Genomic DNA, 22,607 nt, shown 5'->3' on the forward strand with positions numbered 1-22,607 from the left:
TCATATTTATTTTTTAAAATTCAAAGGGGATGGCATCCTTCAACGAGCAACGGGTTTTTTTTTTTGGGTTCATTTAAAATTCAACTCGGATAATCCAAGACCCGAATCTCTCTTCTAATGTGATGTAAAGATCTAATTTATTGTTTTTTTTTTTTTAGTTGGGGGAGGAGAGTTTTAAACTTTAGACCTCTATTTTAAAGACTGTAAATTATGTCAATCAAGCTGCAAGACTTTGACAATTTATTGTTTGTAAACACACTAAAAGTTTGATGTAAAAGTCATGCAAAATGAATATTGTTCAGTGAAAAATGCTTAGGGTACCGAGGTATCTGACCATTAGTATTTTTTTAAATATTAAAAAAATGAAAAAGAAAAAAAAAATTCTATCAATCATATGCATCAGCACCGTTTAAAAAAAATTAGGATGTGTAATTCTCATATAATTATTTTAAAAAAATTGGAATCCATTTAAAAAAAATGATTTTCTTAAATGAGTCTTACTTTAAAAAAAAAAAAAAAAAAAAAAAAGACTGCACGAAACTTATAGCACCGTTTAATACAAATGCAAACTCTAAAGCCAGTAAATCATGCATCACTATTTAATATTCATTATATGCGATAGCCTATTGGATTATAGTAGCCGATAATTAGCATAATTTGACATATATAATACGTTTGTTACGGATCGAATAGAATATATCACAAGACAAGTGCATTCACATATCTTCACTTCGATTTTACTATCATTTTCTGTTTTAGGGTATTTAAATTAGTATATTTCCATCACAAAAATGATAAAAATATTATTATTATTATTATATAAAGATAGAAAAGCTCTTCTTTGACCCATCTTTTTTCGTTTTCAGATTTAATTCATCCCTTTTATATATATGAACACGTGTTATTTAAGATGATATCTTAAATAGGATTTTCTGGGCCTTTTGTGTTTATCTCTTGAAGTTGTTTTAGTGCTAAACCCCCCCTCCCCCGCCGCTACAGGTAATGCAGAACACAAAGGTATAGGGGTGTAACTAGTCTATTTCGGTTTGATTTTATATATTTTTTAGAACTGAACCGATATACACCGATTTTGAAAATTTAAGAATAGATACCAGACCGATTCACTACTGAAACCGAAACTTTTAATTTTTTCAGTTTCGATCCAGTCTGGTCTAGTTTTTCTAGTTTTATGAATTACCTATGTTAGTAATAATATGATGTTTATATATACTAAACTATTAATCTATTTATATTATAATATAAATTCAGGGTGCTACTCACCCCTAAAGGGGCGGTGCCACGCCTTCCCCGCCATCTGCCCTCGCATGGGCGTGAGTGTGGATTTTTTCCCCGTAATCCGACTTCGTCCATGCGGGGGCGGGGTTCCTTGTCCCCTTGCACGGGGTACGAGGGTGGATCTCCATTCGTCTGCCCCCCGCCCCCTCCTCCCCGACTCTCCCAATCAATTACAACAAACTCAAACACCGGAACAAGTTATAAACTCAGATCAATAGAGATTTATCTATCTCGGTGTCTCTTACAACAACGAACAAACTCATATCAAGAGAGGTTCATCTACCTCGACGTCTATTACTTTCATGGCAAATGAAATTGATTCCTCTCGATGGCGTCTGTTACAACAAACCCAATCGAGTCCTCTCTGCCGGCGTCTATTACTTTCATGGAAAACGAGATCAAGAGAGTTCAGCATGAGAGAGATTGAAAGAGTTTGGGAGGAGAGAGATCGAGAGAGTTTGGGAAACTGAGTTTTTTTTTGGGGGGGGGGGGGGGGTTGGTTGGCCTTATACATGCGGGAGCCCCCCTCCGTCCCCTACCTCCGCAAGGCCCCTTTCATACGGGAGGGAGGCCCCGCCCCCCATCTATTAGGAGCGGATCCCCCTGCCCCACCCAAACGGGGGCAGGGTGAAAAGGGAGGTGTAACGGGTGGTGGGCAACCGCTGCCCACCCCTAGTATAAATACATTATATATATCAAAAGTAAGTTTATATTAATAATTTAATATTAATGTTTAAATTAGATTAAAATTTTATGTTATATTAATTTTATATTATAAGATTAAAATTTATATGTTATATCAAATATTATATTAAAAACTATAAGATTAATCTTTTGTTATATGATATGTTATATTAATTTTATGTTTTAAGAATAATAGATTTGAATAATAGGATTATAATTTCATGTTAAATAAGCAATTTAGCATATAATCTATAATATAATACAAAAAATTATAGATAATATAAAAAAATTATAAATATATATCGGTCAGGTTCGGTTTAAACCGGTTTTCAAAATATAAAGTCAGTACCGCACCAGGTTAGAACCAATTTCGATTTTTAAGAACCTGTACCGTACTGGACTGCTTACAAATCGGATCAGGTTTGGTTCGGTCCGGTTCAACCGGTTTCCAAGTTTTTTTTTACACCCCTACGAAGTATGGTTTCAAAGTTACAATGAAAAAATAATGAAAACAAAACTTAAGGAACTGCAACAATAATGTACAATTGAGTTCATGCATTTCTCTTTCTTTATAGGCACTGTATATTAAACTCCAATAGGTATGGTTGAAGGGAGGGTGTTCAAAGAAGTTGCAAAACCCCTTCTTTTTTTTTTTTTTTTTTTTTCAAACGAGCTGCAAAGAGAAGAATCACAAAATTCAGAATCAGTCTCGTTCCAGGAAATGCTTGGAGATGCCACTTCATGTTCTTCGTTCTTCAAGTACTCATCTTCGAGTTGATCTCCCTAAACGTTCAAGAATGGATGTTCCATAGATGGTCTTTTGAAAATATGTAACCTATGCTAAGAGTTACAAAATATTCAATGTACACGTGCATACATAAAATGAATAAATCTCTAGGCATTTTTTTTTTTAAAGTAATACTCATTTAAGAAAATCATTTTTTTAAATGGATTCCAATTTTTTTAAAATAATTATATGAGAATTACACATCCTAAATTTATATTTACCATTACTCAAATAAAAAAGAGAGCAATGCCATAGACAGAGATGTACTTTGTAATGCATAAGCTCTGCAAATTGATATATCACAAATAAAAATACAAGTCAAACTTATATTTATTAATTTAGTGAAATGACACTAATAATAACATGAACCAAAATTACCAAATAAGGGAGGTAATTACCAAAAAGTTTAATTATTTATTATATTTTATATAAAAATTTGAAAAAGTAATAATAATAAGATAGAATGAGTTGAGATGAATTTTCAATTTAAATGGAAGCTTAATCATCCAAATTGAATAAACCCATTAGAAGAGAGATTCGGGTCTCGGATCATCCAAATTGAATTTTAAATGAACCGAAAAAAAAAAAAAAGAGCCGTTGCTCGTTGAAGGATGCCATCCCCTTTGAATTTAAATACTGTTCGCTGCCTCAACGGTATAAAAACAAAATTCCCATCAATTTATATACAGATATCCATTCAGAGGCGAGATTTGAGCGAGCGAGCGAGAGAAAATTGAGTTGAGATAGATATAGGCGTTTCCTTCTCTCTTTAGTGGAAAACTTTCGTAAGGTTGAATCAATTATTTCCCGACATTTTCTTTAGTTTTCTATAATCTAAACATTGTGGGAAAACTTAAGGGAGGGTTCTCAGAGCGGCGAAACCTACCAGCACTCCCAAAGTCCTCAAGCAGCGGCGATCCAAAAAAAGATGGGTGAAGAGGAAGTCAAGGGAGGACCGGTAGTTCCGGAGTCGGTATTGAGAAGCAGAAAAGGAATGAGGAATGGGCTCTGGCAAAGAAGCAGGAGCTCGAAGCTGCGAAGAAAAAAAGAGTTGAAAGCCGTAAGCTGATTTATTGCAGAGCTAAACTCTATGCAAAGGAGTATGATGAGCAGCAAAAAGAGCTTATTCGATTGAAGCGTGAGGCAAAACTTAAGGGAGGGTTTTATGTAGACCCACAAGCTAAGCTCTTGTTCATTATCAGGATCCGTGGTATCAATGCGATGCACCCAAAGACCAGGAAGATTTTGCAGCTTCTGCATTCGAGACGGATATTCAATGGTGTCTTTCTGAAAGTAAATAAGGCAACGATGAATATGCTGCACAGAGTTGAGCCTTATGTGACCTACGGGTATCCAAATTTGAAGAGTGTCAAAGAATTGGTTTACAAAAGGGGATATGGAAAACTCAACAAGCAGAGAATTGCTTTGACTGATAATTCCATCGTTGAACAGGCTTTGGGTAAGAAAGGAATCATTTGCACGGAAGATCTTATCCATGAGATTATGACGGTTGGACCCCACTTCAAGGAGGCAAACAATTTCTTATGGCAACCCAGGGTGGTTTGAAGAAGAAGAGAAATCACTGTGTTGAAGGAGGTGATGCCGGAAACCGTGAAGATTACATCAATGAGCTCATCCAGAGGATGAATTAGGTCCATGCAGCAGGATATTATCCTCTCAAAATTTTGAGGTTCTACCTACTTAAAAACAAATTGAGTTTCTTGCTTTTGTTCAACGAATTTATCAGACTTAAGTTCCCTCTCTTTAGCCAACCAGACAGGATTGTGTCCTCAAAGGCACATTACAGTTTGTTAGTTTTGACATGCATGGGTTTCGGGTTTATTTCTATCGATAATTTACATTGGTTTCTCTAAATATATTTGGTTTGCATATTTTTACCCAAAAAAAAAAAAAAAAACATTGTAACTATCTTTTATGTGTGTTCCTTCCAGTTGAAAATAATTTGAGGAAAGCAGTCACTAAAATACATAGATGGCGATCAAAGGCATTCTCGATCAAGGTACTTTCTTTTTTCATTTAATGGATTATTTATGAATTTGGTATCATCAGTATCAACTGTAATTCAGGGGTTTTATTATGATTGTCTTTTTTTTCATTGTTTTTTTATGGTTTCAGAAACCGACGAATTCAATATCAAACTATTAGATGGAGGGGCGCCCACGTGGGGCTGACCCCCTCCTGCTTGTAACGCATGGCTTAAAAGCCATGCGTTAGTTGTAACGCATGGCTTTACATGGCTTAAAGCCATGCGTTACTGCCGTTACATGATACAATTGAAGAAGGCCAGCCGTACAGTGGAGGACTATATATAGTCCTTCCCAATTGTGTTTTTGGGATCATCTAAAAAATAGAAAAATACTCTCTCTCTTTTTGTTCTCTCTTGATAAAAATATTTAGGTTGTGGATTGATTAAGTGTTATTCTAGTTCTATACTACGTAGTACACTTTCGCCACTAAAGGAAAACGTTTGGAGTTTATCAATCTGGAAAAACTTGTGGAGCAATTCTTTAAGTTGAGCTTGAGGTACTTTTCCGCTGTGCATTCTAACATTGGTATCAGAGCTATTTTTTTTAATTGCTTCCTGTTTATAATATTTTCTCGCATATGCTTGAGATTTGTATGGTGTTTTTTTATCCTTTTTTTTTTTTTTTTTTTTTTAAATTGCGCACCAGGTGGTGCTGCGAGCACCAACGCAGTGGTGTTGCGCGCACCACCGCAAGGCGCTGCTCGCACCACAGTGGTACTGCGCGCACCGGCGAGGTGCTGCGAGCACCAACGCGGTGCAACGAGCACCAGCGAGGTGCTGCGCGCACCAGCGAGGTGCTGCGCGCACCACGAGGTGCTGCGCGCACCACCGCGGTGCAGCGCGCACCAGTGAGGTGCTGCGCGCACCAGCGAGGTGCAGCGCGCACCAAAGAGGTGCTGCGCGCACCACGGAGGTGCAGCGGCATGCTGCTGTGGAGCGGCTACTGTTCACGTGAATAGTAGCCGATGGAGGAAGAAGATGACCATTAGGTCATTTGACTTCCATGGGCTTGGGCCGTGAGGCCCAGCTCATACATTTTTTTTTTGATGACTCGGGCTGGGCTTGGCCCAATTTGATTTTGGGCCATTCGGCCCTTCAGTGTTTAATAATAATAATAAAAAAATCTGGGCAATTTTTTTTACAGCCCAACTTTATCAAACCCATTTTTTTTAACAGAAAATAAAAGGAGGGGATGAAATTTGCATGACTTAATATATGCTAAGATATATTGTTATATTACATGTGATTTTTTTTTTAATGTTTTAGATTAAATTTGATCACATGTGAATATATAGTTATATTCATGCTATTTTTTTTTCCATTATTTTAAATTACATGTGATCTTTTATTTAATTTGTTATATTAAATGTGATTACATGTATATGTGAATTGAACATGTGGATATGTAATTATATTATCATCTATGAATGTTAGGCTTGAATGTTTATACATTAGTCTTTATTGATAAAATAGAAAAAATTCCCACTAAGTAGTCTTAGTTAGAATTGTCAGTGTAAATGATAGACTGAAAAAAAATTGCAGTGACCCCAGTAAGAACTGTAAATGCACTGTATAGCCAAAAGACCATAGTGACCCCAGTAAGAACTGTAAATGCACTGATGGAACAAGAAAAAATGGACTGTAATGGTCTTATATGAACCATCTTTGTAGACTGGCCCAACAGGTTACTGTGGTTGGAGTAGCTGTCCTTGTAGACTGGCCCAAAAGGTTACTACAATTTTAGTAGGTTATGTCTTTACATGTGACTAGGACTAGATGACTACTTAAGATAGTGGGAGTGTGGTTGAGATTTATGATTAATTCTCCCATATTTTTTTTTGAATTTGCGCGGGAATTAGGTTAGAAATTTAATAATTAGATATTGTGGCGCAAGAGATGATTCTGAAGCCTAGCGATTTTTCGATCTTGCGACATGTCTAAATTATTTTTTTTCTAACTTGGATAGACGCGGTAGATTTCTTAGGTGTGTGTGTAATATCCCTTCTTTGCGTATTGTAGTGAAATGGCATCCAAGAGTATAGTTGCCGATTTAAACAAAGGGGAGAAATTGGATGGGGAGAACTACGACATTTGGCATCGCAAGATCCAATATGTTTTAGATGAGCAAGAGGTCTTGGAGGCCTTATCTCACTCCCTTACTGAGCCCGGGGAAGGGACCTCGGAACAACACAAAATAGATCAACTAGCCTATACTCAATGAGCTAAGAAAAGTCGGTGCGCGCGCATAATAATGTTAAGCAGCATGCACAATGATCTAATATGTGAGTTTGAGATCTATGACACTGCCCAAAGCATGTGGGAGGCTTTGAAGTTGAAGTTTGGTGGAATTTCAGCCACTAGGTTGCGTGGGTTAACCATGAGGTTTGACTCCTATAAGATGCGCTCTGACCACACGATGAAGCAGCATCTTAGGGCTATGTCAACCATGATCCGCGAACTTAAGTCAGCAGGAAACAACCTGACTGATGAACAATAAGTCCAGACAGTGATAAGATCACTGCCGAATTCTTGGGAGAATATGAGCCAGAACCTGACGCATAACGAGAATATCAAAGACTTTGATGATGTCTCCCGTCACTTGGAATTGGAGGCTGAGCGCCTAGAGGCTGCCAAGCCCAATCACACGACCTCTGTGGCTGATTCTGGTTCGCGTAAGGCATCAAGGCCTAAGCGCAAGAAGTCTAAGAATGGAGTAGCTGCTGGACAAATTAAGAAGGTGTCAGGAACTTCTCAGCGCAGCAAGAGGGGCAAACGTGGGAAGAACAAGTCGAAATTAGAGTGCTTCAACTGTGGAAAGAATGGCCACTTCGTTCGTGACTGCACTGAGCCGAAGAAGTACATTCTGACTTTTCTCGCATTGTTTTTGTAACTAGCCATGTGATGGTTGCTCACTCCTATCCTGTGTGGACTGTTGATTCAGGAGCGACCGAACACATAGCGCGAGATAGAGTTGGATTTGTTGAGTATCGCCGGATTCCAGCTGGGAGTCGTGATATCAAGGTGGGGAATGGAGCTAGCTTTGAGGTACTGGGACTTGGTACCTACAAGCTGGACTTGCGGGGTGGCCGCACTCTTTTCCTTCACAATGTGCTATACGCTCCCGAGATCCGACGAAACTTACTTTCTGTAGTCACTCTATTAAGACTTGGTTTTCGTATTGTATTTGAAAACAATTATGTTTCTTTTTATTTGGGCCATGTGTTTTATGGCAATGCTTTTCTACAAGACGGTTTTATGATATTGAATTTAGATTATTCAAATATAAATGAGTCAATTGCTTTTCTTTCTACATCTGATAATTTGGATTCATATAAATGGCATGCTAGGCTTGGCCATATAGGGCAAGATAGAATGACTAAGTTAGCTAGAGAAGGCCTTATAGGCAATCTCGCTAAGGTCATCTTGCCCACATGTGAACATTATCTAATGGGAAAAGCTAAGAGAAAACCGTTTGGAAAAGCCACAAGGGCATCTTTTCCACTGCAATTAGTCCACTCAGACATCTGTGGTCCAATGAGTGTGAGGGCAAGACACGGAGGTGTCTACTTCATCACATTTATAGATGATTTTTCACGTTACGGTCATGTCTACTTAATCTCCCATAAGTCTGAAGCATTGGAATGCTTTAGGCGATATCTAAGAATGGTTGAGAATCAGTTAGACAAGAGTTTAAAAGTTCTAAGAACTGACCGAGGACGATAATATCTCTCTGAGCAATTTAAAAGGCTCTGTGATGAAAAAGGAATCAAAAGACAGTTGACGATGCCGAATACGCCGAAGCAAAATGGCGTGGCGGAAAGGAGAAATCGAACACTGCTTGAGATGGTTAGGTCAATGATGGCGCAAGCAAGCCTACCAATTTCTTTTTGGGGGGATGCACTTTTAACTGCTGCCTATATTCTTAACCGAGTGCCCTCCAAATCAGTAACTTCCACCCCATATGAACTATGGACAGGCGAGAAACCCAATTTGAGTAACTTGCGGCTATGAGGTTCAACGGGTTTTGTTCACAATCTTTCTAATAAGTATAGGAAGTTAAGCCCTAGAGGGACGAAGTGTATCTTTATAAGGTACTCAGAACACTCTAAAGGGTATGTATTAATAGGTGAACAATCTGATGGAAGTGTGACTGAGATTGAGTCACGAGATGTGGATTTCATTGAAGATGAGTTTCCAAGTAGAGGTGAGGTTGATAGGAGTTTAGAACTTCATGAGATTGTAGAACAAGAGGAAAGTGCTCCAAGGAATTTAGTTGAGAATGAGGAAGAAATTCTTCAAGCTCCTACAAATTATTTGAATCCGAGTGGGAGCACATCACTTGTCAATCAATCACAACAACCTCAGCCGCGTAGAAGCACACGCGAAAATATTCCCCGTCGTCGTTTTGAGATTGAAGGGGAAGCTTTTATGGTAGCTTCGCATGATGATGACGAGCCTAGGACAATTTATGAGGCTTTCTCATCTTCTACAAAAGATGAGTGGATGAAAGCTCTTAATGATGAGATTGAGTCTATGAAGACTAACCAGGTCTGGGATCTGGTTGATCTACCAATAGGACATAAGACTATTAGGAACAAATGGGTTCTTAAGGTCAAACGCAAGTCGGATGGATCAATAGATAAGTACAAAGCTCGCTTAGTGGTGAAAGGATATACCCAACAGGAAGGTATAGACTATGAGGAGACTTTTTCACCAGTGGTGAGGTTTGCCTCAATTCTCCTGATTCTAGCTATAGTAGCTAACATGGATTTGGAACTCTACCAGATGGACGTTAAGACAGCATTTCTCAATGGAGAACTAGATGAGGAGATCTATATGGATCAACCAACTGGTTTTGTGGTCAAAGGTCAAGAGCGCAAAGTGTGCAAGCTCAAACGATCTATATATGGCCTAAAGCAATCATCTAGACAATGGTACCTCAGATTCCATCGAGCCGTTCACTCGAATGGGTTTACGATGATCACAGAGGATCATTGTGTTTATGTCAAAAGGTCTAAGAAGAGTTTCATTATGTTGTCATTATATGTTGACGACATACTACTAGTTGGAAATAATAAAGGATTGATAGTCGCCACAAAAGAGTGGTTATCCTTCAATTTTGAGATGAAGGATATGGGTGAGGTAGAATACATTCTAGGAGTTAAGATCTACAGAGATCGCTCAAAGAGACTTTTGTGTTTGTCTCAACAGACTTACATAAAGAAAGTCCTCGAGCGCTTCCTAATGAATGGATGTAAACCCATTGACACCCCTGTTGCAAGAAGCGAGAACTTGTCTAAAGTGATGTGTCCTAAGACTCAAAAAGAAAAGGAAAAGATGGCCCGTGTCCCTTATGCTAATGCTGTGGGTAGTCTGATATACGCAATGATGTGTACTCGGCCTGACATATGCTATGCAGTTGGCTTAGTGAGTAGATTCCAATCAAATCCCGGGCTAGCTCACTGGAAAACGGTCAAAAGGATTATGCGATATCTCAAGGGAACTGCGGACTATGTGTTGTGCTATCAGGGTTCAGATTTGCTGCTAAAAGGTTACAGTGATGCCGATTGGGGCAGGGACCTAGATGAGCGCAAATCAACCACTGGGTATGTCTTTCTGCTCAACCAAGGTGCCATTATATGGAGCAGCAAGAAACAACCCTGTATAGCTTTATCCACCATGGAGGCAGAATAAATAGCATGTTCTGCAGCAGTTCAAGAAGCTGTTTGGTTACGGAGGTTCCTCAAGCATTTAGACATTGGCACGAATACATCAGATCCAGTGACAATATTCTGCGATAGGATGGCAGCCCTCGCATATGCTAAGGACTCAAAGTATCATGGAAGAACCAAACACATAGATATCAGATATCACTACATCAGAGACATGATAGCGCAAAAGGAAGTGGTTCTGAAACATCTTTCTTCGAGTCGCATGGTTGCTGATCCCTTAACGAAGCCTATAGCAAGAGATGTCTTCGAGGCTCATGTTAGGAATCTAGGACTGCGTAGACTATAAATGTAATTTGTGTTTCAAATGACATAAAGATGTAACATTTCCTTTGGGATATTAATACAATATGATTCTGTTTTTGTCTTTATCGTATTGTTTTTAATACACACACACAAGATATGTCAACAGGCTTGGATCGGCTCACTCACACGAGCGATCGCCACGAGCGATCGCCTCTAGCGCTTAAGTAGCGAGTAGAGATGAGACATTGTGTCCCTAGGTACTTGTCCAAAGGGATAAGTAGGTTGACACAAAATTATGTTGCCTTAGTGGGAGCTAAGATGAGGTCCATTGATAGGACTATGCATGAGTTACCCCACCATCCATGTAGCCTGTAGTAAGCCAGATGCGAGTTCCTCTTTGACGCCTTAGAGACGTGCAAATAGAGGAATTCGGGTTGGACGCTTAAGGAGCGGCTAGACTAAGATCTGTACGGTGTTGATATAGACATATGCTCTTTAAGAAAGAGAAATCCACCGTAGCATGTGTTTCATACTATATGTGCTTATACGACCATATGAGTAAGTGAGTAAAATGTTTCCCTCTTTCTCACTGTGTGAGTCTCATTTCTTAAAAAAAATGTCCTTTACTTTTGACTATGTCATGAGATGGAGGTTGTAATGTTTGCTACTTTGGCATGTTGTCTATGGCCATGATAGATACGGTCTAAAGAGACATTGTTGGGAAAGCAGTTCGACCAAACTTGAGTGATATGAGTGTAGAGGGAAGACTATTCGATATCGTATCTTCGATAGTGTTTGCTGACGTCATACGAATGACGCTACATCTTGGTAGCGGCTAAAGGTTGTGAACACATTGAAATATTTGGAGGTAGTCAAGCATTGTTCTGAGTTTTTTAAATTCAAGAGGGTTCGAAAATGCTTGATCTTGATGCGATCAAATAAGTCTAGGACATGACCAGACACGTTAGGGATGTTACTATGCTGGTCTTCTCTGGGAGAGATTTGGTGTATGTACTCCCTGCTTTCTACAGATGTGCTTGGTGGTCGCACGACCTATTTATTTGTATGAACAAAATTGAGAACATTAGAGAGATGCTGACCTAGGGTCATGCCCACTGTGTGCGAGTGAGAGATATTAGATGGAGGGGTGCCCACGTGGGGCTAACCCCCTCCTGCTTGTATTAAGCCATGCGTTACTTGTAACGCATGTAATGCATGGCTTAAAGGAAAATACTTAGGCTGTGGATTGATTAAGTGTTACTCTAGTTCTATACTACGTAGTACACTTTCGCCACTAAAGGAAAACGCTTGAAGTTTATCAATCTGGAAAAACTTGTGGAGCAATTCTTTAAGTTGAGCTTGAGGTACTTTTCCGCTGTGCATTCTAACACAAACCCATGGCTGGAAAGGTGTAATTATCTTCCTTTCTCTATCTTCTCATTTTTTAATTGACTGGAAAATCCCAAATATAGTGTTTGGCTGGCGAGAAAATTTCGTTGAAGAAAAGCAAAGTATTTCTTTGCTTGGTTGCCTTAATTGAAAGGAAAATCAAAGAGAAAAAATTCGAAGAGGTTTGTTTAATTTTATAATTTTATAGCATATACTCAAATCCTGATTGATGCACTAATATTTGTTGTTCTTTCAAATTCTTAGCAAATTAAAGCATCTTTGTTCAAACTACTTAAGCTATAGGTGGAACAGGTTCATGAAGATTTTCAAAGAAACATTTCTCCAATTCTTTAAAATATCTAACATATGCACTTTATGCCTTAAAATGACCTTTTCATCTCTTTATCCCCCCCCCCCCCCCCCCCCGCGCGCCCCCCAAAAAAAAATAAAAATAAAAAACAAAAAAAAGAATACACCTTTCAAATATTGAGATGACCTTGACCTGAAGATTTAGGTATTGGGCTTAAAACATGAGAGATGCAGTCACTGAATGAGAGACAGAGAGAAAATAAAATATATATGTATTAAGTTGTGTGGTAAGAAATAAACCACTTTCACATTGTTTTCATTTTTATGTGAAAAAGACTGATTTTCATTTATCACATATTTGAATGAATGCACCAGTTCTTCTAAATGTCCGATATGTTTATTGTAACGGTCTTGCTTAATTTCGCCAAAAAATTGTTTCATTAGTTAACTTTTTGCCGCATAAATTGTTATGTGGCAGTTGTGGGAATTCCCATACATGAGATCCAGCATGGTGCATGTTGGGAATGGATTGGCTATAAGATACTAGGGTTTGGCACTGTATTTTCAAGTGACACAGCTTGTTAAAATCTGATGGACTGTCAGATAAATGTTAGTCATTTACTTACCAATCAAAACGAGATAAAATGCAAGTCATTTAGCAATTTGGAGAGACTACGATGCATGAGAGTGAAAATAAAACATTGAATTGAACATTTAGGGATTGTGCTTATAGTTTAGATATTTTCTGCTAAGCATTTGGTGCTGTCTGTGAGGAAGAGAAACAGAGAAAAAAATATAAAATAAATTAAAAAAAAAACAAAAATCCGTTATCTTTTTGCTGTATAACCTGTTTATTTGGCACTTACTAGGAACCGTAGTACATGAGATCCAACATGTGCATGCTGGGATCTGGATTGGCTATATGAAGCTGGAATCTGGCACCATGTTTTTAGTAACATCAGAAATTATCTTGACAAAACCTGACAACTAAATTTTAGTGTGTGGAATATTATGTTGGACCCCTAAGAATAAGGTTTTTGTGAATTTTTAAGCTTTTTTTGTTTGGCCTAGTCCAATCAATCCAAAAATCTATTGAAAGTTGAATCAATAATGTGCTTGTCAGTATGCATGGTGTTTCTTTATAGATGTTGGATTCACAGACACCATTATCTACAGATGAGCTAAAGAGAATTTGATTATATGAAGTGTTTAATACCTGATCGAACTCGATATATAATTCCTATTTACATGTTAATGCTATATGCATCGAAAGTAACATAGCATTCCTTTGCCGAATCGGAATATTTGATGCATTCTCATTTGTTAAGAATAAAATGACAAGAACCTATTGCCTATGCTAAACATACCAAGTTCTATCAAAAACAAAATAGAGAACTCGAATTTACTGGAGACTTCAAACATGCCCTAAACTTGTAATAAAGATGTGATATATATATATATATATATTTTTATCACCAAGAGTTTCTGTTTAGTGGCTGTTCAAAACTTCAAATTTCTTCTCAATGCCTCGTGTAGTTGTTCAATGAGCCAGTGTTGGGGATTGGTTCAAGTTCTGCAATATGTAAGATCAGGAACTTTACAAACAAAATTAGATTCAAGCTTGAGTTAATTTGTTTTGTATTCCTTGACATAGCTTACTTGATACTAATGGCCTATTTACTTGATCAAATAAAATCTTATTTTACCTTAAAAAAATGCTCTGCATGAGCTACAACTCTCAAGCCCACTAGGATTGAATTAACTTACTTGCAGGTTTGATGGAGCTGCAGCATAGCTCTCTTGAAAGGAGTTTTGAAAGTGGTCTTGTAACTTGCAGCAAGTGCATTCCTTTCACCCAGTTAGATCAAATTGCTATAACGGTGTTTATTTTGGCTTTTCCAGCTATTATATGGACTCATTTCTCTAAGTTGCATTCTTGAAAGGGGTTTTGAAAGTGGTCTTGTAACCTTGCTACAGTAAGTGCATTCCTTTCACCCAGTTAGATCAAATTGCTATACGGTGTTAATTTGACTTTTCCAGCTATTATATTGACTCATTTCTTCCCGAGTTGCATTTTTGTTTAGCTTTATTTCAAATGAAGCTAAACAAATCCATGGTTTTGTGAATATGTTGCTGCTAGCTTGAGCATTTTTTGTATGATTCTTTTTATTGGATTTGCAGTTTTTTTTTTTCTTTTGGGGAAATAAATTAAAACGTTAGCGATTGTGGAACTAGATGCTGAGTGGTAAATGAAAACAATAAACATCAAAATGAACTTGTAGGATTGTGCTTATAATTTTGATCTGTTGTACTTAAAACATGAGATGCTAATCGGTGAGGGAGAGAAAAGGGAGAAAATAATTGATATGTATATTAAAGTTTTTATTGAATAAGAAATGAAGTTATTTCGGACTCATTTAAGTAAGATTTCTAATGTGTGGGGCATGATATAATACATTTGAGAGCCGTAAGAATATGATTTCTAATGTGTGACTTAAGGATATATATTTTAGAGCCATATATATATATATATATATTTTTTTTTTATCAGTTCATTGTATTTCTTTGTAGATGTTGAAATGCTTCACAGACATTTATGCTTAGAAGTTCAGAAGAGACTATATATGATCCCAGGAATGTAAGGATTATAAAACACATTTGTCAGCTCTATTACTTGGATAATTTTATATTTCATTATCTACAGTTTAAAAATGCCTGATTGAACTCTTTGTTAGAACTGAACTGATTCCATTTATACATGTTTCTGCCATGTGAATAAATTAGAAAGATCAATACATATACAAACTTATGCTTAGCCATGTGATGAAATGGGTAAAACTCTTCAGTGTGAACACGACGATATGGACATATGGACTTGCATAGTGCACACGCGCACATGGGAATATTGGTATGTGTATATTGTTGTAACTTTTGTTCATTATTGTATACGTACGTAAATGGAGTTTGTGAGCAAAGGCCCATCCCGGAAGGGCCCAAACCCAGGAAGGCCAAACCATGGAGCCCGGGTTAAAAGGAGGAAGCAAAAGATCCTAGGCCATAGAATCAAATACCGAGCGCGCGGCCCACCCCAAAAGGGCCCTAGTCCAAGGAGGCCAAATTACGAAACTATGGACCCAAGAGAGGAAGTTGAAGACCTGAGGCGAGAGGATCGGGTAACGAGCGCGAACCAACCCAGGATGGCGTACCGACGCAAAGCTCATGAGCGTCAAAGAAGACGTCCCGAGGCTCGGCAGATTGCCAAACCCTATCACCGGGCAGGATGCCCAATTGCGTGCGGACGGCAGCACGTGCCCGCTCTCAGACTCGCAGACCCAAGGCACGCCACAATCAATACTTATGTCAGAGAATCCGTAGCGTAATGGCACGTCCCACGTACGAAGGACGGCTCACCCACGATCTAACGCGCTGGCATGGCAGGGAGGTGGCAGCTGGACAGACCTAGCACGGCTGACACAACACGATCTCCTGCTAGGCCGCGGACTGACACACACTGGAGCGACAGGGGAAGGAGTGGTGGCAGGTCTGACGCCTGACACCCCACGATCTCCCTCAACAGCGAAACCCGGATCAGGTATAAATAAGGAAGCGCCCTTCTACAGGGCCCGAACTCACTCACTTTCGATCTATCTGATAATCCTAACTCTCAACCTGCATTTATGTGCTTTTATCCAGAGAATTACTCACTGACTTAGGCATCAGAGTGACCCCGAAAGTCACTCGAGCCTCCCTTTCTTCTTAATTACAGGCAACGTGGAGCTTGGGCTTTACAGAACTGCTCGGGCCGCGAAACACGATCTCAACAATGGCGTCGTCTATGAGATTTATTTTTCCATAAAAGCGTGTACTTCGCATGCCGGCAGCGACGCGATCCCAGGCTACGAGAAGGGAAGATCACGAGGAAGAGACGATAGAAGCACGACTCTCAAGCATGGAGGAAACCATCAGAAAACTGACGGAGGAAGCGGGACGCTTCGCCAGGAGAACGCAGCCCCCAAGTTAGCCAACGAGGAGTTGGCGGGAGGGGTAGAGCCAAGTGGCAATGAGCAGGAGGGTTCACAGAAGGCTTCGACGGATACTGCGGCAGAAGAAGAAAGGCGCGCAATGCACCTCAAAATTCGAGAGCTAGGGGACAATTGTGCAGAAATGGAAAAGAAGACAGACACCCTATCAATTATAGACCAGCTGCTAGTCAGCTCCGACCTCCCATACAGTGAAGGAATCTTGGCCATGCCCTTTCCTCCCAAGTTCAGAGTCCCCCAGATGGAAGCGTACGACTGGTCCAAAGATCCGTTGGAGCACCTGGAAACATTCAAGGCCCACATGACCTTACATGGATTCTCGGGAGAGGTCGCCTGTCGGGTTTTCCCGCTAACTCTGATGGGAGCGGCCCAGAGCTGGTTTGGGACGTTGTCATCAGGAACGATAGGAAGTTTCGAGGAGCTCGCTCATCTCTTCATGACGCAATTCCTGGCCAGCAGTAAGAGGAGACGCCCCTCGGCTTACCTCTTAACGGTCAAGCAGCGTGACGGCAAAAATCTGAAGTCGTATCTCTTGCGGTTCAATCAGGAACGCATGACGATAGACAATCAAGATAAGAAGATCACGTTAGCAACGCTCCTGGGGGGGTATTTGTCCGCTGAATCCGTTCATGTCCGAAATAGCACGGAAGATCCCCACCACGCTGAGCGATTCATGGATCGGGCAGATGAGTTCATTAATGCAGAAGACACCCTAGAGGCCCTAACAGCCCCCCGACGGTCTGAGGTGGAGCGGGCCGGCATAAAGGCGTCAGGGCAACGTCCCAATCGCAACAACAGTGGAGGAGAGAGGGGGCAAGTGTCGGATGTGAAGAGAAAGAGAGAAGCACCAACTCGAACCTAAGGAGCGAGCTGCGCCCACACCAACTTGGCAGTGGAAGGGGACCATCACATGGGTCCCAAAAGAGAACATCCCCGGGAGGTAGAGAGTTGCCTGTTTTGTGAGTATCACATGAATAACCGACATAGCACGCGCGACTGCTACGTCCTGAAGAAAATTAAAGAAGAATAATAGAAGAATCGGGCGCGTCGGTCAGGGAATGAAACGGACCGGCCCGGCCGGGAGATAGGCGTCCAAACTTCCGGGGGAAGAAGTCCCAAGAAGGCAAGGGGTAAGGGACGGAAGGTGGAGCCACTCAGAGAAATCAGCACAATCACAGGAGGGTATGCGGGAGGTGGAGCCTCATCGTCGGCCCGAAGGGCACACACCGAGAAGGCACGTTACAAAGAAGTCTTCAGTGCAGAAAGGGGTATAAGCAGGCCGCAACGACGTGCTGGAGGCATCGCGATAACCTTTGACGAAAGAGATGAAGAAAGTCCATACGATGATGCATTGGTGGTAACGATGCAAGTGGCAAACTTCAGGACCCGGAGGATTCTGATCGACAACGGCAGCTCGGCCGATATCCTATTTTGGGATGCTTTTGTCAAAATGAACATCAACCAAGATCGGCTGTGCCGGGCCCTAATGCCCCTCAAGGGCTTCACGAGGGACGTCGTTCAGCCAGTTGGGGTCATTACTCTTTCAATCTTGATGGGAAGGGCGCCCAGAACCGCAACCACTATGATTGATTTCTTGGTTGTCAAGGCCCCGTCCTTATACAGTGCCATACTGGGACGCTCCACCCTAAACAACTTGAAGGCAGAGACGTCTACCTTTCATCTTAAGGTAAAGTTTCCCACCGACTCGGGAGTTGGAGAAATTCGTGCGAACAGGTCCTGGCTTGGGAATGCTATGACAAGGAGATGAGGCAAGAGGCAAAGGTCGTGGCAGCCATTGAAGTACCAGAACTCAGGCCCGAATCACCTCTAGTCTTGACCGAGTGGGATGGGGAAATCCATGACGAACAGGCCCTCCAGCAGGCTGCGCCCAACGAACCCCTGGAGCTCGTGATAATAGACCAATAGGAACCAGGATGATCGGCACTAGGCTGGGACCAGATATGAGAGCAGTGCTGATATCTCTCCTTATCAAACATCGAGACGTATTCGCCTGGAGCCATGAAGACATGCTCGGGATTGAAAACTCTATTATTGAGTATCAGCTCTGTGTCAACCCGACGACACGAAAAGTCAAGCAGAAACGACGTAGCTTCAGCGCTGAGAAGTATGGGGCGATAGCCGAAGAAATAGATCGACTCCTAGTTGCGAGGTTCATCCGAGAAGTCCAGTACTCGGAATGGCTATCAAATGTAGTCTTGGTGAAGAAGCTCAGCGACAAGTGGCGAATGTGTGCTGACTTCACCGACCTGAACAAGGCTTGCCCAAAAGATAGCTTTTCCCTACCACGCATCGACCTGATAGTGGATTCAATAGCGGCTCATCCCCTCCTCAGCTTTATGGACGCTTCTTCCGGGTACAACCAGATAAGGATGAATCCAGATGACGAAGAAAAAACAGCGTTCATTACTGACCAAGGGCTCTACTGCTACAAAGCAATGCCCTTCAGACTGAAAAACACGGGGGCCACCTACCAGCGGTTAGTCAACCGAATGTTCAAACAGCAGATCAGCCGCAACATGGAAGTGTACGTGGACGACCTGTTTGGAAAAAGCAAGGAGACCCAGAAGCATTTAGTAGACCTACGAGAAGCGTTCTCTGTCTTTCGACTGTACTGGATGAAGCTTAACTCGTTGAAGTGTGCGTTTGGAGTGGAGACAGGTAAATTTCTGAGATACATGGTCTCAGAGAGAGGGATCGAAGTGAATCCCGAAAAGATAGAAGCAATGATGGCAATGCCTTCCTCGCGTAATATCCACGAGATCCAGAGATTAGCCAGGCGGGTGGAAGCCCAAAACCAGTTCATCGCCTGATCCACAGACCGATGCCTACCTTTCTTCAAAGTCCTAAGAAAGGCACAAAGTTGGGATGAGGCATGTGAGAAGGCCTTCACCGATCTAAAGTCGCACCTCAATCACCCCCCGCTGCTGAGCCAGAAAAGACCAAGAGAGATCTTGACTGCATACCAGGCAGTGTCCCCACACGCTGTATCGGCTGCACTGATCCATGAAACGGGAGAAGGATAGCGTCCCATGTACTATATGAGCTGAGCCTTTAGGGGCGTAGAAGCAAGGTACTCCCGAATGGAGATGCTGGTGTTCGCCCTCATTGTTGTAGCCCGAAGACTAAGGCCATACTTCCAAGCACACCCGATCATAGTGCTTACCGACCACCCCCTCAAGCAGGAACTGTAAAAACCAGACACCTCAGGACGACAAGCCAAATGGGCAATTGAGCTCAACAAGTTCGACATGGAGTATCAGCCCAAAACCATAATCAAAGGGCAAGTGTTGGAGGATTTCATCGCCGAGTTCTCCAATTTACTAGAAGAGGTATCAGTTGCAGCCCAAGGAAAACCCTGGTAGGTCTACATTGATGGTTCGTCCTGCTAGGCTGGCGGGGAAGCAGGGGTGCACATTGTCACCGAGCAAGGAGAGGAACACAGCAACGCAATCAGGCTGGCTTTCAAAGTGACGAATAATGAGGCCGAATATGAGGCGCTCCTAACAGGGATGATGATCGCGCGATTACTTGGAGCAGAAGAGATAGAAGTAAGAACCGATTCCCAGGTCGTGGTCAACCAGGGTCTAGAACAGTTTGCTACGAAGGGGGAAAGATTGAAGAAATACCTCCAGTTGGTCTGCAACGAGCGGGATCATTTTGCTACTTTAACCTTCAGTAAGTTCCGAGGGAGGAGAATCAGACAATGTTTTGAATACCGTACTGGATGCCGTACCGGTCAAGGCACAGGAACAAAATATTTCGGTACCGGTACTGTTTCGTGTACCGTTTCGGGATAGTCGATATATGAATAAATTATATATATAAATATATGTATATAAATTATATTTCAAAATAATAGTCTATATATGAATAAATTATATATAAATACATATATATATATAAATTATAAAGTCTAGTCTGAATTGGGGGTCAAAAAATGAGCTTATAGTGTGAAAAAATGAAAAAAAAAATTAAGACCGAAATATCGGCCAGTACACAGGCCGGTACAGGCTGAAATATTGGCCGATACGGCCAGTACAAAATATATATAGTACCTGTACTGGCACTGGGCCGTACTGCCGGTACGGCAAATACCGACAGTACCGGCCGGTACGGTACGGTATTAATAACAGTAAAATCAGAAGGCAAACCGTCTTACAAGGATTGCATTAGGGTAGGAGGAACTTCAACTTCCGAAACACACCGTGACCAGGACGGTCGAAGCCCCATCCATCGGGGGGAAAGTGTCTGTTACAACCCCAATACCCCCGAATGGGCGACGGACATCTAAAGGTTCCTGCAGTAAGGGCAACTACCCAACAACCCAGAGGAAGTGCGAAAGGTCAAGAACAGAGTGGCCCGATTCACGCTGCTTGAAGGGGTGCTATACAAAAGGGGTTTCTCCGAGCTGCTCCTTAGATGCATCTCACCAGACGAAGCCCAATATGTATTGGCCGAAATCCACAAGGGGAATCTGTGGAAACCATTCGGGGGGGGAGGGCATTAGCTATGAGAGTAACCCGAACTGGATACTATTGGCCCCGTACCCTCATAGATGCAGAGGAATTTGCCAGAAAATGCCTAAAGTGTCAGGAACACTGGCATGTCCCCCACTGCCCGGCAGAGGAACTGACCTCAATTATGGCCCCGTGGCCTTTCTCCCAATGGGGGCTTGACCTGATTGGCCCATTTTCTGGTAGTAAGAGAGGGGGCAGGTTTGTCATAGTCGCGATCGACTACTTCACCAAATGGGTCGAGGCGGAAGCACTCGCAAGCATCACCTCCCGGACCATAACCAAGTTCTTGTGGAAGTTGGTAGTCTGTCGATTTGGCATACCACAGAGCTTTGTTTCGAACAATAGGAAACAGTTCGATTGCGCACACTACCGAGAATGGTGTACAGAACTCGGGATTAAGGTAAAGTATTCCTCGCCGGGCCACCCCCAGGCCAACGGTCAGGCCGAGGCAACCAACAAGACTTTCCTCTCAACCCTCAAGAAAAGGATTGAGGCGCACAAAGGAGCGTGGGCTGAAGAGATCCCGAGCGTGCTTTGGGCGTACTGAACTACCGTCTGAACCCCCACCGGCGAAATGCCCTTTGCCCTCATTTACGGGAGCGAAGCTGTAATTCCTGTGGAAGTCGGAATGCCCACATTCCATATCCAACACTTTGACCCAGACATGAACAACGAGAGGCTAGCTGAGAGCCTAGATGCCCTAGAGGAGAGAAGAAAGGAAGCAGCCATCTGAACGACGAGTAACAAGCGAAAGACAGAGCAATATTTCAACAAATGAGTCAGGCCACGGTCCTTTAGGGTAGGCGACATGGTGTTACGAAAAGCGGGAGTAACCACACCGAAAGAAGGAAAATTGGGGGCACGATAGGCGGGGCCTTACGTGGTCATCGCGAGCAACAGACCCGGCTCCTACCGGCTCAAGGACAGCCAAGGGTGAGAACTACCTCATCCCTGGAATGCTGAACACTTGAAAAAGTTCTATGTATAGAAATGAATGGGAGGGACCTTACCACGCTCCATGTAAGGCAGCAACATGTATGAGCAATTATGAATGAATGAGAAGGTCAGGATGTTTCTTTTGCAGATCTCCTATTGTACAAACAAAATAAAGTCGAGTCCCTACACTTGCAAGAAGCCATGTACTTTCACTAGATAAAAGTCGAGTCCTTACACTCGCAAGAAGACGGGTCCCTTCACTCGCTGCGGGGTCCGTTTCAAGTCCCAAAACTCGGAACTGACCCCTGCCCTAACTAAGTCGAGTCCCAACACTCGCAAGAAGCCGGGTTCCTTGACTCGATAAAAGTCGAGTCCTTACACTCGCAAGAAGACGGGTCCCTTGACTCGATACAAGTCAAGTCCTCACACTCGCAAGAAGACAGGTCCCTTAACTCGTTAAAAGTCGAGTCCCAACACTTACAAGAAGACGGGTCCCTTGACCAATGTTTTGAATACCGTACCGGACGTCATACTGGTCAAGGCACTGGAACGAAATATTTTGATACCGGTACCATTTCGGGATAGCGTTTCGGGATAGTCGATATA

General features: G+C 41.8%; 1 pseudogene; it reads left to right on the top strand.

Moving 5' to 3' along the window:
- Positions 1 to 3,608: 3,608 nt before the first annotated feature.
- Positions 3,609 to 4,615, top strand: LOC121256594 (annotated as a pseudogene).
- Positions 4,616 to 22,607: the final 17,992 nt, after the last annotated feature.

Source organism: Juglans microcarpa x Juglans regia, chromosome 3D (genome assembly GCF_004785595.1).
Source record: "Juglans microcarpa x Juglans regia isolate MS1-56 chromosome 3D, Jm3101_v1.0, whole genome shotgun sequence".
NCBI lineage: Eukaryota > Viridiplantae > Streptophyta > Magnoliopsida > Fagales > Juglandaceae > Juglans > Juglans microcarpa x Juglans regia.